The sequence below is a fragment of the Scylla paramamosain genome, unplaced genomic scaffold (genome assembly GCF_035594125.1).
Source record: "Scylla paramamosain isolate STU-SP2022 unplaced genomic scaffold, ASM3559412v1 Contig13, whole genome shotgun sequence".
In the NCBI taxonomy this organism is placed as follows: domain Eukaryota; kingdom Metazoa; phylum Arthropoda; class Malacostraca; order Decapoda; family Portunidae; genus Scylla; species Scylla paramamosain.
This window is the reverse complement of record NW_026973678.1, coordinates 1,358,679-1,365,000: the sequence shown is the minus strand read 5'-3', so window position 1 is coordinate 1,365,000 and position 6,322 is coordinate 1,358,679. Positions and strand designations below refer to the sequence as shown.

General features: G+C 50.3%; 1 protein-coding gene across 2 annotated transcripts in view; it reads right to left on the bottom strand.

Annotated features, from left to right (window-relative positions):
* Positions 1-5,570, bottom strand: part of LOC135097144 (uncharacterized) — a 24,439-nt gene extending 18,869 nt beyond the window's left edge. The window contains exon 1 of one of the 2 annotated variants that reach the window (XR_010265407.1): positions 1-1,953. This exon is cut by the window's left edge and continues 344 nt beyond it. The gene's annotated coding sequence lies outside the window, so the exon portion shown is untranslated. Of the gene's footprint in view, positions 1,954-5,388 lie in introns of those variants that run through there. The other variant, XM_063998917.1, reaches the window with a different exon arrangement.
* Between the last annotated feature and the right edge of the window lie 752 nt (positions 5,571-6,322).

Below are 6,322 nucleotides of genomic sequence, written 5' to 3'. Positions count from 1 at the left end.
GACTCAGAGTGACATTTAAAATCATCATCACTGGGGCACAAATTGTCATCAGTTCTATCAATGTTAAAGTCGCCTTTCCAGTCAGTAGCTCTCCATACTGCTGCATCATCTGACTCACTCAGCAGTCTTTCCCTCCTACCAGGATTGCAACTACCTGTCATTGTTGCTCTGTCACCACTGTCTAAACTGTCCTCCACACACGAATACAGTACATCACTAATACATTTGTCAAAGGCGTCAACATCAGTATCTTCGCCATGAGACATCCTTTGCATAATGTCTTGCACAAATCTTTCTTTTTTGATTCTGTGAAATTTTAGAGACTTCCTTAATAAACAATTGTTGCTGCATTGCCATGAAGGGTTGCGTGATCTCCCAGTGACGCAGCCCTCGTCCTGAGACTCCCCACATCTACACCTGTACAAGTTACCGTTACTGTAATGGGGGCATGATCGGAAGGCAGATCACCTCGCCTTAACACGGTACAATCGCTTAACAGTCAATCAGAGATGGAGACGCTACACACGTGTGTCTACCTCTGAGATCCAAGTGTCACGTGTTCTGAATGTTTTGTCACCAGGAAAATGTCTGTCACCACACATGAGGTTATTAATGACAAGTAATTTGTTATCGATGCACATAGCAGACAACACCTCAGCATTGTCACCAGCACTGTTTACATCATCGTGGATCACTGGGTATGACATGTTGTTCACATCAGGTATCTCTGTTAATGACAATAATTGCCTCACACTGTTCCCAAATCTCGCATTCATGTCACCAACAATGAAATATCCTTTATGCATGTACCTAGAATTTACCTTCACTTGAATAGAGGCAAGTAAGCCATGGGAGTAATACGGAGAGTCACAAGGAGGAATGTAACAAAAGGCAAATGGTTCACCCTCAACATTGCGAAATTGCATCCAAACTTGATCTCCCGTGCTTGTGTCAACATCAAATACTGAAGTAGATGACCAGTTGTTAATACATACAACTGTTCCACCTCGCTCTGCAGCACCAACTTCTTTACTCTTACACGTCACATAACCTGGGAAAGACACTGGCATAGCTGTTTTAACTTCATTAATACAAATTATGTCGTAATCATGTAACATCTGTTGTACATCTGCCTTTTCTAACTTTGTGCGCACTCCACCTGTGTTCCACGACATTGATCTTATCTTTCTTGTATGCTGTGGTGATGTTAAAAAAAACTGAGGATTCCAGCTATCAATCACATCTGCATCCCTATACAGCTTCCCTTCCCTCGTGTCCAGACGTACCGCACAGCCTGCATTCTCTGGTCGTGCCTTCTCTGTCGTCTCTGCTTCCCGTAATCGTCGCCACTCCCTCCTCACACAAGGGTGGACATCCTCCTTGACATAAATCTTGTTGTAATTGTCACCAGATGTCTTCAAGCGGTTGGCGTTGTCCAGGATGGTACTGCGTTGTCCCTCATCAGCCAGCGTGAACAGGATGGGACGTCGCCTGGTGCCGAGTGAAGTGTTGTTACCCAGCCGACGATGAGTACCACTCACACTGCCTACACCCATTTTGGACCAAATCTTGCTCATTTTCTCCTCGTCATGCGCGGCACCTTCCAGTGTGTCGTGTTCATCCGGTACACCCAAGATAATGATGTTCGCCTCTCGCTCTTTTCAATCAAGTGCTTCTAAGAACTGCTGCTGCTTCACCATTACCTCAGCCTGCTTGTCGACCTGAGCCTCGAGTTCGGTGTAGTTCTGGTTCAGTGTACTCTCTGGGGAAGTAATCATGTCTCTCAGTAATTTAACTTCATTCATAACCTCGTCAAGTGTCTTGTTCAGTTTAGCCAGCTCACCATCTTGTGCGTCAGATGCTAGTATGGAGTCTATTAAATCTTCTTTGTTAATCTTTGCTAGTTGATTACGCTGAAATTTATGCAAGTCTGACAGCTGTTTGGTTGCCATGGTAACGGTGTGACGTCAAACCCCTACTGGACAAGCGCCGGCAGGAGTTGGCGATTTGAGGAAGTGTTTTCCCAGACGGCAGCTTCTTTTTACGACTCCTTCTATCTTCTGGGTTCCCACTGGCAAGACGAAAGTTGCTCACTAAGGTCTTACTGCATTCATATAACGTGAGATGTCGTCTGGATCTCCAGGAGCCCTCAGGAACCCACAAAATGGCAAAAACTCGGAGCACAGTCAGCTGTAAAGTGACCTGGCCGCCACCTTGACACACACACACACACACACCAACCCCAAAGGGTGGCGGCGTGGTAGGACAGGTGGTGCACCAGCGGGCGGCGGCGGGGCAGGACAGGAGGTGGTGCACCAGCGGGCGGCAGTGGGGCAGGACAAGAGTTGGTGCACCAGCAGGCGGCGGCGGGGCAGGATAAGAGGTGATGCACGAGAGGGTGGCGGTGGGACAGGACAGGTGGTGCATCAGCGGGCGGCAGTGGGGCAAGACAGGTGGTGCAGTAGTAGTAGTAGTAGTAGTATATCTAATTACCCGGAAGTGGCCGAAAAACATTGGAAATTTTGGGAAACATCGACCAAAAGACACAGAGGAGGAGGGAAGGTCTCGGTCTGGGTCTCGACTCTCGATGACGTCATGTTTTCATGGCGGGCTGCCAACGGAGCTGGACCCTTCAATTCGCCCACACACGCCACACGAAGCCATGCGTGCTTCACTACACGCCCACACACGTCCATATACACACACATGTAGTATCCACAGCCGTTCACACACGCCCATACGTATTCATTCGTCCATACACACGCCCACATAAAGCTATACATACACACGCCCACGCAAGGAAATACACGCCCACGCGAGCCCACACACCCACACGCATCCACAGGCATTCATACACGCCCATACGCATCCATACATACGCCCACATAAAACCATACTTGCTTCCACACACGCCTACGTAAGGAAATGCACGCCCACAGACGCCCACTTAAGGCCACATGCACCCACACACACCCAAACATGCCTGTACGTATCCACACCTCCACACACACGCCCACACACGCCTAAACACGCCCACACACATCTATACATAAGATTACATCACATCGATACAAATGTTCCAAGATGGCTGCCGACACGGCTTCACAGTCACCACCTTCCTGGAGGCTGGCCTTGTTCATTTCAGCAACTGACAACTAACACCAAGGATTAGCGATGAAGATAATACATAGAGTGTTTATTTTGTTGGTCACTGATGAAGCATTATAGCGCCAGACAGACCATTTATGCAATGCCTTTATTTGCAGTGACGCCAGCTGCGCCATCTATATATTTGCAGTGATGCCAGCTGCGCCATCTATATATTTGCAGTGACGCCAGCTGCGCCATCTATATATTTGCAGTGACGCCAGCTGCGCCATCTATATATTTGCAGTGACGCCAGCTGCGCCATCTATATATTTGCAGTGACGCCAGCTGCGCCATCTATACTCGTATATATTTGCTGATGAAACACCGCCCTAAAAAATCAGTAACCCAGTTATCTCTCCCAAAAACACCCAGGAAATAGAACAACATGCAAAAAACATCACAAACAACAACAACAATAACAAAAACATCCCTATCCTTTCCAAAACACCTTGAAAACACACACACACACACACACACACACACACAAACACACACACAGATAGATAAGTTTATTGACCACAAATTGTCTGGCCTCACAGCCTTGACTTGCTCCAGGGGCAGGGAGGGTTGTCTAGCACTGGGGTGCTGACGTGTGTGCTGACATCACAGCCTTGACTTGCTCCAGGGGCAGGGAGGGTTGTCTAGCACTGGGGTGCTGACGTGTGTGCTGACATCACAGCCTTGACTTGCTCCAGGGGCAGGGAGGGTTGTCTAGCACTGGGGTGCTGACGTGTGTGCTGACATCACAGCCTTGACTTGCTCCAGGGGCAGGGAGGGTTGTCTAGCACTGGGGTGCTGACGTGTGTGCTGACATCACAGCCTTGACTTGCTCCAGGGGCAGGGAGGGTTGTCTAGCACTGGGGTGCTGACGTGTGTGCTGACATCACAGCCTTGACTTGCTCCAGGGGCAGGGAGGGTTGTCTAGCACTGGGGTGCTGACGTGTGTGCTGACATCACAGCCTTGACTTGCTCCAGGGGCAGGGAGGGTTGTCTAGCACTGGGGTGCTGACGTGTGTGCTGACATCACAGCCTTGACTTGTTCTAGGGGTAGGGAGGGTTGTCTAGCACTGGGGTGCTGACGTGTGTGCTGACATCACAGCCTTGACTTGTTCTAGGGGTAGGGAGGGTTGTCTAGCACTGGGGTGCTGACGTGTGTGCTGACATCAGAGCCTTGACTTGTTCCAGGGATAGGGAGGGTTGTCTAGCACTGGGGTGCTGACATGTGTGCTGACTGACATCAGAGCCTTGACTTGTTCCAGGGGTAGGGAGGATTGTCTAGCACTGGGGTGCTGACGTGTGTGCTGACATCAGAGCCTTGACTTGCTCCAGGGGCAGGGAGGGTTGTCTAGCCATGGGGTGCTGACGTGTGTGCTGACATCAGAGCCTTGACTTGCTCCAAGGGCAGGGAGGGTTGTCTAGCACTGGGGTGCTGACGTGTGTGCTGACATCAGAGCCTTGACTTGCTCCAGGGGCAGGGAGGGTTGTCTAGCACAGGGGTGCTGACGTGTGTGCTGACATCACAGCCTTGACTTGCTCCAGGGGCAGGGAGGGTTGTCTAGCACTGGGGTGCTGACGTGTGTGCTGACATCACAGCCTTGACTTGCTCCAGGGGCAGGGAGGGTTGTCTAGCACTGGGGTGCTGACGTGTGTGCTGACATCACAGCCTTGACTTGCTCCAGGGGCAGGGAGGGTTGTCTAGCACTGGGGTGCTGACGTTCACCCACGCCATGAACCAGTGAGCTTAACAACGCTTTACACACACCACAACACTACCCCGCCCCGCCCCGCCCCTCGGCTGCACCACCCAGCCACCTCACTGAGACATGATACGTAGCCGGGGAGCCGTACACTGGCAGGCTGGCTTTACTTCCCACAACACCATACTGGTCAGCACTCGCAACACTTGAGTTTTCTCCAACTTTGTATGAATTCCGTTCGGATTCCATGGTATAGACAACTCGCTCACTCGCCGTGGGTCATTTAAAAAGCCTGTTGCCTCCAGCCATTGATAACACAGCCGTTAATGTAAAGCTTCCTCTCCCGGCTCGCTCCCTCTCCGTCCTCTCCGCACCCCCAAGTCTCTGCCGCGCTTTCCTTACCGCCGGGGGCACGTCCTGAGGAGGACGTGCCCCCGGCGGTAAGGAAAGCGCGGCAGCCTACAGGCATGCAAAACAATACCCAACCCAATATATTAACAAACCGAAAATAAAGGAAACATACTCACCTTAAAACACTTACCTTTACTCACTGTATTCCTGAAGATGGCCAAACACAAAAACTCAGCACACACGGGGCATCTGGAAAGGAAAGAATATTATGTAACTCCAACACTCTAAACAGCACACACACACACACATGCTTCACATGGGACTCGTAGCTGGCCTCCTCTCTCCCCACTCCGCGCCCTGAGTCGGCGGTGAGGCGGTATGCCAAGCCGGTGTTCACCACACCGTAGTGCACAGCCGAGGGGTACTGGCCACTGGTAGGGCTTGCTGGCCCCCAGCAAGCGGTAGATGGGGAGGGGGTTGCACCTCATCCTGAGTCGCCGACACCCGGGGACCTACCTATAGGGGGTAAGAGTTGTGTGGTGTCGGCGAGGGAGTAGTGGTAGAGTCTCTCTCGACTCGCCTGCGGTGTAACAGGGAGAACAATCGCGGCCCGTGCCATCACATGAAGTCAGCACACAGAACACAAACATTCTCACAAACACATAATACACAGTATAACATCAGTAAGTAAAATAGCAAGGTGGACAGCCCACCATCTTTAATCTTATACTTCTTTCATTATTTCTCACTATCCTCTTATACTCATATTATTCTTCCTTCACCCATCTTTTCTATAAATATAGATAGATAGGGCACGTCCTTCTTAACACACATCTTTCTAAAGGGCTCGTTGCGTGTTGTGAGTCACACACACACACACACACACACACACACACACTGCCATGCCCAATATCTATTACTACTACTACTACTACTACTACTACTACTACTACTACCACTACTACTGCTACTTACCATTCTTGCATTTTTTTCAATCCATCTTCTGAAATGGTTTGCAGGCTTCTTGTTTTCCTTCCTTGTTTGTCTTGGCTGCAGAGAGAGAGAGAGAGAGAGAGAGAGAGAGAGAGAGAGAGAGAGAGAGAGAGAGAGAGAGAGAGAGAGAG